General features: G+C 36.3%; 1 long non-coding RNA gene across 10 annotated transcripts in view; it reads left to right on the top strand.

Annotated features, from left to right (window-relative positions):
• The window catches only part of LOC105730676 (uncharacterized), a 458,472-nt gene that overhangs the window by 190,939 nt on the left and 254,509 nt on the right, over nt 1-13,024 (top strand). For 7 of the 10 annotated variants that reach the window (XR_010339742.1, XR_010339738.1, XR_010339744.1 and 4 more), the window contains one exon: nt 1,441-1,592. The exons of the other annotated variants lie outside the window; for them this stretch is intronic. This is a non-coding gene — a long non-coding RNA (uncharacterized LOC105730676). The remainder of the gene's footprint in view (nt 1-1,440; nt 1,593-13,024) is intronic. 10 annotated transcript variants of the gene reach the window in all.

A 13,024-nucleotide genomic window follows, 5' to 3' on the forward strand; every position in this document is an offset into this window, starting at 1 on the left:
TGATTTTGTATCTTGAAACTTTGTTGTTTATCACTTTAAGGGACTCCTGGGATGAGACTATGAAGTTTTTTTTTAGATGTAGAATCATGTCATCTGCAAACAGGGACACTTTGACTTCCTCTCTTCCTATTTGGATGCCTTTATTTCTTTCTCTTGCTTGATTGCTCTGTCCAGGACTTCTGATATTATATTGAATAGGAGTGAGAGAGGGCATCCCTTCTTGTGCCAGTTTTTAAGGGAAATGCTTCCAGCTCTTGTCCATTTAGTATACTGCTGGCTGTGGAGAAAGACCATTATTAAAAAGTCAAAAAACAATAGTTGTTGTGGATGTGCTACAAAGGGAATGCTTATTCTCTACTGATGGGAATGTAAATTAGTACAACCTCTATGGAAAACCATATGGAGATTTCTCAAAGGACTAAAAGTAAATCTACCATTCGACCCAGCAATTCCACTACTGGGTATCTACTGAAGGAAAAGAAGTTTTTATATAAAAAAGACACATTGCATGCATAAGTTTATCACAGCACAATTCACAATTGCAAAGAAGTTGAACCAACCTAAGTCCCCATCAACCAATGGACAGATAAAGAAAATGTGGTATGTACACACCATGGAATACTACTCAGCCATCAAAAAGAACAAAATAATGTCTTTTGCAGCAACTTGGCTGGATCTGGAGTCCATTATTCTAAGTGAAGTAACTCAGGAATGGGAAACCAAATATATGTTCTCACTTGTAAGAGTTGTTCTCACTTCGTGTATGGGTACACAAAGGCATACAGAGTGGTATAATGGACACTGGAGACTCAGAAGGGGAGTTGTTGTGGGGAGAGGTGAGAGATAAAAAACTACATATTGGGTACAATGTACGCTTCTCAGGTGACAGGTACACAAAAATCTCAGACTTCACCACTATACAATTCATCAAGGTAACCAAAATCACTTGTACTCCTAAAGCTATTGAAATAAAAAAATACTAAAAACCACTGATTTGTATACTTTAAATAGGTAAATTGTGTAACATGTGAATTATGTCTTAATAAAGCTGCCATTAAAAACTTGCCCTTTGAGTTTGACTTGGTGTTCATGTTTTCTAGAGTCAGACTTATTGTTTTTGTTTGATTTTGTCTTGTTTAGAGACAGGGTCTTGCTGTGTCACCCAGGCTGGAGTGCAATGGTATGACCATGGCTCACTGCAGCCTCAAACTCCTGAGTCCAATGAATCCTCCTACTTCAGCCTCCCAAGTAGCCAGAACTAAAGGTACACACCACCACTCCTGGCTAATTTTAAAATTGGGTCTCACTATGCTGTCCAGGATTCTTTAAGTACCAAATCCAGTTTTTCCCAGGAAGGTTTGCCTGCCTCTCCAACTGTGCTACATAATATTTCAGTTGTGTCTTTCACATGAGTAACTATACATGTATTTTATTTTTCAGTTGCAGACCCAACATATATGAGCAAAGTGAACATCCTCAGAGGTTTGACTTTCAGTGGCAGCAGGGATGCACATGTAATTGAGATTGGTTCCTATCCAGGGATTATCTCTCATTGGTGACTAATGGACACTTTTCATCATAGAGAAATCAAGGTATTTTTTATAGGGTTGTGGTCTGTTTATCTACTGCAAGTACATTTGGAAAGTTCATTTCAAATGTTCGCTTCTTTTGTCAGGAAGGAATTTCTGTCATTTATTTGAGAAGGCGGTACTTTCTTTACTAACCACACATCAACCAAACAACACATCCTCCCTCACACAGCATCTATCAAACAGCAGCCAAGGAAAGAGAGAGAGGAAGGGAAAAAAGAAACCTCCCACATAACTGACAGTCTGCTTAGACAAAGCTCATACTGCATTAGACGGTTGTATTAGAATGGACTATTATAAACACAAGCAGGAAGGGGAATGCTTACACTATTCCATTAATAACTATGAATAAGCTATAATTTAAAGTTTTATGTTTAAATACATTATGGCTCAGCTTGTTTATTGAACATAATAAGTAGAGCTCTTGCTATACATTTTATGAGTAATTACATTAAAAATGCTTGACCTGGAAGAAAACACAGCATATAAAAGATCTCAGAATTTACCAGGCGATATGTTAGCTCATTTCCTAATAACTCTTTATTTATTTATTTATACTAAAACATCAATGAAAAAGTAGTCTATAATATAATGACTAATTAGATGAGATACAAATTAGACTTATGACATTTAGAAGCCTGCACAATTATGGCTTTGTAATTACTGACTATGGGTAGCACACTGAATCCTGTCAAAGCCGAAGCACCAAACTGGAGAGTTCGTTTTCCTGCTAGAAATAGATCTCGTGGTTCTCCTTTTGGTAATTGCAGTTACACATTGGCTTCAACAGTCAACCAGCCATACTTAATTTTATAATATCAAGACAAATTTGATATTGGATTCACGATTCTATGTATGCATGTATGTGTGGTAATACACTTGACTTTCATCAGAAATTTTTATTATATCCTATATAGCATTAAACACGGGACCCAGCTGTAGTTTCTCATTCCCGACGTAGTTCTCTAAGGTGACTAAGGTTCTGTGGTAGTTGCTTTGATGCTGGTGATGTGGAATTATGCGTTTGACTCCCCAAAATAAGCACTTCTATTTGGAATATGTGCGATTCTAAAAAATTCAAGATGAGAGAAAGGCTGAATGTCAAGTTATGGAAGACCATTTTCATCATAATAATTTAAGTATCAAAGATAATTTAATCTTATTATGCACAAGAATATTTGCTTAGTAGGGTCACAGAGTGATGTGAAAGCAAAATATCTATATGGAAAATATGAATCTTTACATGCTTTTGTGATATGTTAACTTATTTTTTTATATGGTTTCCTATAAATGCAAGAAAAAAGTGAACATTTACTGAATACCTACTATGAGCTAGATGTTGTACTGAATGCTGTATATGCATTAGTGCAGTTAATGCCCTCTTCAACGTTGGTAGGCTAAAAGTAAATGCAGCTCGATCCCGGTCAAAGAGACAGGATTTACTCAGGTCTGTTTTGTGAAAGCTGCATGGTAATGCCACTCGATTTAAATACACCAGAAGCCACTTTAAAGATAATTAAGTTAGTTAAAAGCTATAAGAAAAATGAATGCTTTCTTTTTTATTGTGTATCTTTGAATATTTTCAGTGGTAATGATTAGAGGCTGAATACAGCTAACTGGTTGAAAGTATATAATTTGCTGCTTCTTAACAGAACGTGTTTCATCTCATGACTTCCCAAACTAATTGCAATACTAGATTTATCTATTAATTTCCAACAAAAGTAAATACAGTTATGGTGAACATATATAAATTTCAACTTACTTGGTCCTAAAGGAGCTGGTCCCAAATATATAAAGCATTTAATACCCACTACCATCTCAGGCACTGAAAATTCTTCAATCTCTGATTCTCCTGATTTCCTTTAAGCTCTCTATTAGATCATGCAGACAGCTAAGGGTCCTTTTTTTCCCCATGGTCACCAGGAACCTGTTTTGCTTTTTAAAACTCTTTCATTTCCAGTTATCTCTTTTTAGTTTTATTATTTTACAATTAACTTATTAGAGCCAATACAACATATGATTTTTAGATATTATGATTTTCTAAATTATGAATAGGAAGTCATTGATGTGTGGGTGTCTCTGTTGCTTCAAACCTAAATTTACTGTATTTCATTGTATGTTCATCAATAAGTATCTCTTTTTTAGCTTTCTTTATTGATATTGATTGATCCATTTATCTAACACACAACTATGGAGTGGTAGTTGTGTGTAAGCCTCTAATCTGGATGTTATAGAAGAAATAAATGTGACTGTTAACTGATGCTTTCCTTTGAAAAGGCTAGTTACTATGCAATGGACAAGTTAAGCACAGGAAAAACAAATCAGAATTAGATTAAGCTATGTGTTATGGGAGAAATGAGTGATTCACTTTTCATCGAATGAACAAATCACGTCTTGGCTCAAAATTTTCAGTGGTTTCCATTCTCCTTAGTCTTACACAATCTGTATCTAACGTTCATTTGTTCAATTAGAATTTCATTTTAAACATTTCAATCGTACCTAGACATTAGCCTTTCGTGCTCAACGTCTCCTAAATATATTCTTCATAATATTGCTCAAATTACTTCCTTCAGAAAGAGTTCCTTGACCAAACCCCCTGTACAATGCTTTCCTTTTCTTTGCAATCTGTAAGATTAGTTTAATATCATCACTTAATACATTGTCGATAATATATCTCTTTTTTTGAGTACATGAGTGAAGTTTGTTTTTCCAAATTTGAATTCAAATTCCCTAGTAAGAGATCATGTTTGTGCCTTTTAAAATTTTGTATAGTACCCATGCTATATATAAAAAGTGTCCAACAAATGTTTGCTGACTGATTAATATAGTCTTAGAGATCAGAGAACATGTTTTGTCAAGTTAAAAAAAAAAACAAACTTTTGCTTTGAGGCTCCTTGCAGATGTAGTTTCTGAGGATTAATGCATTGCTAAAGTTAAAATGCAGTAATATCTATCATAAAAGGTTGGCATATGCATTTTTTTTCTAATTTGGCCATAGTATTTTTTTGTAAGATCAAATATTCATTGTTGAGACGTTATCATTGAAAATAAGGTATAAATCGGCCAGGCGCGGTGGCTCACACCTATAATCTCAGCACTTTGGGAGGCCGAGGTGAGCAGATCATGAGGTCAGGAGTTCGAGACCAGCCAACACCATGAAACCTTGTCTTTACTAAAACTCTGAAAATTAGCCAGGCATGGCGGCCCATGCCTGTAGTCCCAGCTCCTCAAGAGGCTGAGGCAGGAGAATCGCTTGAACTCAGGAAGTGGAGGTTGCAGTGAGCTGAGATAGCACCACTGCACTCCAGCATGGGCAGCAGAGCAAGACTCCACCTTAAAAAAAAAAAAAAAGAAAAAGAAAATAAGAAAATAAGAAATAAAATTAGACTTATCATCAATCATCAATTTACCATTAAATACCTAATCAATATATCAAAATAACATGGCTAGTAAAAAAAACTAAATAAATACATATGCATTTAAAAATGACATACATACTGATACTTGCACAAATCACAAGAGTACAGGCTGATGAGCAACCAACCTGCAGATCAAGAATAGAATGTTATGAGCTCATAAATAATTCCCTCCTACTATCTGATATTGCTACAGTTTTCCTAAATGTTTTTTTCTAATTTGTAATTTCACCAGTAGTATGTCAGATTTCCATTTCCTCCATATCGTCACAATCACTAGTTTTGTCCATCTTCTTAATTTTAGCTGTTTTAAATTGACATAATTTGGAATGTATAGTATTATCTTATCTTATTTTGCATGTCCCTCATGACAAATAAGAATAACATGTTTTCTTATGTTAATTGGCAAGTTGTTTATCCTCTTTTATGAAATGGCTTAGATTTTTATCCATTTTTCACTTGAGGAATTCCTTCTATATTTGGCATAGGTGATCCTTATTGTAAAAGCATTTCAGATATCTCCTCCCAGTGTATCTGATCTCTTAAATCTCTTAAAGATTTCTTCTGATAAACTGAATATCTTAATTTTAATTTATGGTTAATATTTTTTATATTTTGTTTGGGAAATCACTGTCAATTGAAAAGTCTTGAAGATATTATCTTATGCCACTTTCCTGAAACCTTATTGCTTCACTTCACATTTAGATCAGCACTCCATCTGGAATTAACTTTTGTTTGTGGTGTTTGCTAGTAAGGAGTCAGCATTCGTTTGATTCCATATGATTATCGGATGACTCAGCATTATTTATTGAAAAAGCTGTTCTTTTCCCACTATTTTGCAGTATCGCTTTTGTTGTAAGTCAAGTGTCCGTATCTGTGACTTCTCTTTCATTCTGTTTCTAAGCTTTCTCTTCTGGACGTTTTCAATTCTTGTACCTATACTACACTGGCTTAATTACTGTAGCTTTGCTATAAACCTTGTAAGTCTTCCACCTTTGTTCTTCTTTAAGATCGTCTTAGTTATTCTTTGTCATTTAGAAAGAGTTTGTATATTTTTTTTTTTTTTTTTTTTTTTTTTTTGAGACGGAGTTTCGCTCTTGATACCCAGGCTGGAGCGCAATGGCGCGATCTCGGCTCACCGCAATCTCCGCCTCCTGGGTTCAGGCAATTCTCCTGCCTCAGCCTCCTGAGTAGCTGGGATTACAGGCACGCGCCACCGTGCCCAGCTAATTTTTTTTTTTGTATTAGTAGAGACGGGGTTTCACCATGTTGACCAGGATGGTCTCGATCTCTTGACCTCGTGATCCACCCGCCTCGGCCTCCCAAAGTGCTGGGATTACAGGCTTGAGCCACCGCGCCCGGCCGAGTTTGTATATTTTTATAAAATATAATTTGGCACTCTTAGAGAGGAAGGTTCACTTGGCTCTTTAGATCAATTTGGAGAAGTTGATACTGAATCTTCCAGATTATGAACATGATATATCCCTCTCTGTGTTTAGATCTTTTTATCTCTCAAAGATGTTATGTAGTATTTGTGTAGAGGACGTGCTAATTTTTAAAATGAAGTTTATTATTAGGTGTTTTATATTTTACACTGATATTATAAATGTGTTGTTTCTTAAATTTATTTTCTACATATTTGTGGGTGATATATTGCTGTTAGGCTTCTCCAGAAAACAGAATCAATTATATATATATACCCCCACACATATACATATATATATACACTCACACATATATACTCATATATACATATGAGTATATATTATGTGTACATATATAATACATATATTAAAACTCATACATATGAACATATGTATTATACACATATACATATATAATACATTCATACTCATATACATATAAATATGTATTATATATGTATATATGAATATATATGTGTGGGTATGTATATGGTCAAGTTAGCTACACTCTCTGTGCCTTAGTTTTCTCCTATATGAAATGAAGATGACTACAGCACCTAACTTTTAAGGTTGCTTTAAATGCATATAAGTCAGCATATGTAAAGTGTTCACACAAATGCATATACATATATACATATGTGTACACATATATACACATACATATAGATATACACACATATACATGTATATATACATATATATGCACACATATACACACACATATATACCCAGGTATAGGTGTATATATACATATATATGTGTGTATGTATATTCTATTGATTCTGTTCTCACTATATATTCATACACACACACACACAGAGGGAGAGAGAGAGAAATCTGTTATGAGGAATTGGCTCACGTGCTTGTGGAGGCTGAGAAGTCATGATTTGCAGTCTGCATGCTGGTGAAAGCCGGGGGTATAACTCAGTCCGAGTCTGAAGGCTGGAGAAGCAGGGAAGCTAATGGTGTACATCCCAGCCCACGGGCAGATGAAGATGAGTGGAGATGTCCCACCTCAAGCAGTGAGGCAGGGGGGAAAAAAAAGGAGAGTAGAATTTCTTTCTCCTTCCTCTGCCTTTCATCCTCTTCAGGCTCTCCATGGATTTGTCTAATGCCCACTCACACTGGGGAGGGCATTCTACTTTACTGAGTTCTCAGTTTCAAAGGCTAATCTCATCCTAAAACACCCTCACACACACATTCAAAAATAATATTCAAACAGATATCTGGGCATCTTGTGACTTGCTCAGGTTGACACATGAAATTAGCCACCTAATATTGAACATAAAATTGATTTGAAATATACTATTGACTTTATATCTAGTGACCTTGCTAAATGCCATTATTAATCCCAATAGAATGCCAGTGATTAGAAGCCAGGACAATGAGAAAGGCAAAATATATTTAAGAATGGAGTTGCCTGGATGGAAAACTTGACTACCCAACATAAAATATGAAAGCAGAGATCAGAAGAAACTAGTCAGAAATCTACAAAAGAAAATTTAGGTGGGTGGGAACAAAGTCTTAAAGTGAGCACACTTTGGGATTGGATGAATTTCATTTCATAAACTAAGACCTAATCAATTTATGTAAAAAAGATTGTAGTTGAAAAGCTTTGACAGAGCTAGAACTTTAAAGATGTGCTTTCTTGGACTTCAGACAGAATAATAGCGAAGTAGAAAAGGTTATTCCAACTATCTTGAATCACATTACATCTCAAATGGTATAACCTGATCTTTATATAACCTATGTCTTTGACAATGTGTATGCCAGATTACTTAGATTACAGTAATAGAATTAATGGAGGCCAGTGTTTGTTATATTTTCTCTTGTGTCATCAGATATTTTGAATAAATCTTCATAAATATTGTGTCTATTCCTGTCCCTGCAGACAACCTATGGCAGGGTCATATAATATTATATTGAACTATATGAAATGGCCATTACATATTTTATTGCTAAAAATGTTGATTTCATAATTTAATCTAGTAATAGCTAATATTAATAACAATAGTTCAATATTTACTATGTGCCAAGCATTGTTTTAAATACTTTACATATGTTTATTCGTACGGATTTACAGCAACCTTAAAAGTTAGTTGCTGTAGTCATCTATATTTTATATTGGAGAAAACTAAGGTGCAGAGAGTGTAGCTAACTTGTCCATCATCACATAATAGTAAGTGTTAGAGCCAGGATTCTAACCCAAGCAGTCTGGTTTCAGAGTCTATTACATTACAAGATAGCAGCTGAAGGAATTGTGTAGAATTGGGGAAGGATATTCACTAATAGGCATGACATTTACTTTGGTGGGGACTCTTTGCTGATTTTATTCTGTGGATTGTTGCATTACCAAGGGTGTATAAGTCCTTAGAGTTGGTCATGGTGTTCATTTAGAATTATGGCAAGATGGGGCTGTGGAGATGAAGGCTTTCTTTCAATGACCTTCCAAGGCATCATGGCCAGAGGACTGTGGTGAAAGCTGATCTGGACATTAAAGATCAGGGTTTATTAATTCATTAAGGAAAGATTTTTATAGGCCGAGTGCTGTTTAACTTCTTTGTTGAAGTAGTGGCTCTCTCAGTGTGGCGTCTGTAAATGAGTCTTTTATGGTGAGCAATTTGGGGATTCTCAGTATAAACTTACCACTATAATTATCTTTTCTTGCAGTGGATTGTATTAGAAGTCGATGCTCTGCAATAAGGTGTTACTTTTTCCAAGAGGAACAATGAAAAACACATAAATTAGAGGTTCTTATGTTCCAGACTCTGTCCTAAAATCTTTATATCTGTTAAATAATTTTATCTTTACAGAAACACAAGAAGATATTAGGAAAGATACTTGGTAAAATGCACAACCATGGAGTATGGGAGAATAAGGGATCCCAGGTCTAGAGTTCAAGCTCCTATCTGTTTTATGATAATAGTACAATAATTATAATAATAAACACTATTCAAACCTTTAGAAACATAATTTCATGCATTAGAGAAATGAAGATTATTCCTTTCCACTAAACCTCTAGTTTTAAAGACACAAGCAAAGGAAGGAGGAATTTGAAAGAAGAAGAAGAAAAATACCAAACATCCTGGATGTGAGTTGTCAGATAAGCAATGAGATGATTTTTCCAAGGGCATAAAAGCGAGTGTCACAGCTGTGTTTTAAGTTGGTATCTTCACTGGAGTTTGGTCATATGTCTATATAAGAACAATGTCAAATAAAAGCTATAGAGTCACTCACTTTTACATGGTGACTACTATGTGTAAGCACTTCTGCTGGGTCTGTGATTTACACATCTCTCCATCACAGATAAATACAGAGCAGCTCTCAGTGTAGCCAAGAGCTGTCTCCTAACATGGCTCCCTGCCAAAAGACACTCAGCTTCCATACTCTGTCTGCTGTCTACATCACTGCCCGCCCAGAGAGAAAGGAGCTCTTTGTGGTCTTTTGGTTCTTCTAGTGGAAAATTTCTGTAGACTAAGCAGAGAGATAGCACAAGGCAGACCATTTGCAAGTGCACACCATCCCCTGCCAAAGGCCATGGGGACTATAAAAAGAAACAGACTCCTACAGTGTGAATCTGCTAGTTTCATACTCTAAATGGAAATTGTTTTTAAAATCTAAAGGGATTGTAATGACTAAACATCAATACTGCTTGTCTTTACCCTTGATGAAAAAAATGGTTAAAGGACATGCTTTCACACCAGCCAAGGAATGATGAAAACAAGCTCTAGGCAGCATCAAAGGACACCACACAAATGACCACCATAATCTAATTGCTGGCAATGGAAAATCCATTGAAATGTTTGTAAGAATGTGTGTGTGTGTGTGTGTCTGTGTGTGTGTGTGTGTGTGTGTCTGTTTTAACATAGTTAAGGAGGACTTCATTTATAACCTGAAAGACAGATTTTTTTCCTTATTCAATGTGGATGATTGTGGCTATGTCTATCTGCTTAAAAGATCACCTAAAAATGGTCACTATCATGTTTTTTTTTAGCTGGGTTCAGGGAAACTTTGTATTGTAGTATTCTGAATCTGTTCCAATTTGTCTTTTTAGACAGAAGAGGCCTTCAGGTGATCCTGGGGTTTCCAAGGAGCTAGCAATATACCTGTTTTGTGATGTTTTTACTGCTCCCACTTGAAATTATATCATTTGAGACCAATATTACTTTTTTCACCTAAAACTTTCAGTTGTATGGAGGTTACAAAGTTGTATGGAGGTTAATGAAATACAAGATACATAAAACATAACATAGCTTTAGGAGATAACATTTGAATGTAATTTTTAGCTTATTACAATTGGTAGGATGGATCTAGTATGAACTTTATTTTAGATAATTTACTAAGATAACTCAAATGCAGATTAGCTCCTTTGATTTTCTTCCGTGTCTATATATTATTAAAAACACAAATAAACTCTATACATTCTTCTGTCAGTCAGGTTAGAATAAGTTATGCTGTGATAACAAACAATGCTGAGACCTTACGGACTTTCAGCCACAAAGATTTATTTCTTATTCACATGACTTGCTCATCATGAGTTGACCAGAGACCCTCATTCATGTGTCCTTACTCCAGGATGCGAGCTGATGGAGCAGACTCCATCTTGAAAGTTCTTGCTTGCCTACACAGGTGGAAAGAGACTATAGTGAATTTTTCTCTAGTTCATAAAGCTTCCACATGGACATGACATACATCACTCCTACAAGAGGTTACATGAGGATAAAGCAAGCTCAATCCTACCATGTATTCTGATGGAGAACCAGAACATTTGTTGAGTAGTACTAATTAATACTATAATCTTCAGTCCCTCTAAGTAGTAAAAACTGGTAAAACAAATTCAGTATGTAAAGCACCATGGCACAGTGTAAAGCTCTCCAGATTGGCAAAGGGAATATCAAAAACGTTTGCTCAGTTTGCATCAAAACTTTTTATGAGTTAGTTATACTTCCTTTGATTGGTCCCTGCCCATTCTCTCCGTAACCCACTCTAATCCTGTTATTTTTCTTTATCGTCACTCTTCTGGAGCCACAAAGGCCCCCTTAGTTTCCTTCTTGACATGTTGGGCACAGTTCTGCCTTAGGACTCCTCCTTACCCTCTATACTTGACATATCCATTGATTGACATGAAGGCTGAGGATCTATCTGAAAACAATCACACTCACTGTTGAGCTCTGACGTTTGGACGTATGAAATAAGATCTTAGCTGCTGGATGGAGGTGAACCTGGAGGAAGTGCAAGTGCAGGGAGAACAGAAATGGAGGAAGCCCCAAGAGTAAAGTGAAGATGGCATGAGATGGAGTGAGCTAGACTGAACAAGGCCAGAGAGCTGGAGAGGCCAGATGGTTTGGTATCACAGTGCAACTGATTGGAAAATTCATTCCAATCCAGCCACCATGATTTACGCATACATCCTGAGAGAAAAAGAAGCATGTGTATGTGTTTATGTTAATAAAAGCCTCTAACATGTGGCGACAGAAGCAACTGATGTTATGAAAGTTTTGCAATGGCACAGAGATAATAATGTTCCAGTTTACTAGCATCGAGTCTCATTGGCACCTAGGTTGACAGTACTGGAAATGGAAGAGTTTGGTCTTGGAGTAACACCTCCAGGAGCTCTCAGACCTGAGATCGCAGAGCCTGGCTCAGCTGGCAATGGAAGGGAGGGAACAAAGGATATCACTAACCACTGTGACATTTTGGAACAATGCGTCATGCGTAAAAGAGAGCAAATGAGACACAGACCCCTGAGATGGAGTTGTGGCACTGCCTTTGGGCACAGCAGAGTTGTAGTTCCTCTGGGATCAACATGGTTGCTGCTTCCTGAAGCACTTGGGAGTTTTTTTGTCATCCTTCCCAAGACCCCAGCTTCTTGTGATCAGCCCATCAGAACACAGGGGTCATACTCTTGCATCAGAGATTCCTCGCTTTTCGGTGAGTTCTTGCCGTTTATGGAACCACAGCTACTCTCTTGCCTTCCCCATGCCCTAGTCATGGGAAAGTGAACTCCCTTTTCCTTTGGAACTGTTCCCCACATACCACATTGTACTTGAAACATAAACTTTACTTTCATTTAGTGTAACATTTTAGTACCTGTCAGAAGAATCCTCAATGATCTAAATAATTCTATTTTGCTCATTTGCCATTGGCACTAAAGATGGAAAGCACCCCTCAATGGAGCTAGTATTATTAAAGACAATTTGATAAGAGATATTTACAGAGCGTGATATCTGCCAAAAGATTACAGAAAATAGGAGTCAGATCTTAGTAACAATGTGAATAAAGACTATGTTTGGGAGGGAGGCACACCTAATGTGCAATTCTTGTTTTACTACTTAGTGAAGAGCAATTGGATCTATGTACGCTGGGTGAGCCCCAGTCTCTTTCACTGCAAAATGGGGATAAGAATACCCATTGCACAGCACAGGACTGTTATTAGGAATTGAATGAAATTGCATGTGCAAAACTCAGTGCATAGGCATAGAGTTGAGTGCTCAAGAATTGTCATTTCTCTTCACTTAACGAAGTGTAATTTTTAATGAAATTTAAATGCATAACTCCAAGGTCAGACAACAGGGCTGTTTCCAGTTGGTATTAT

Source organism: Aotus nancymaae, unplaced genomic scaffold, assembly GCF_030222135.1.
Source record: "Aotus nancymaae isolate 86718 unplaced genomic scaffold, 86718_ANA_hifiasm-v0.15.2.pri h1tg000088l, whole genome shotgun sequence".
Classification (NCBI taxonomy): domain Eukaryota; kingdom Metazoa; phylum Chordata; class Mammalia; order Primates; family Aotidae; genus Aotus; species Aotus nancymaae.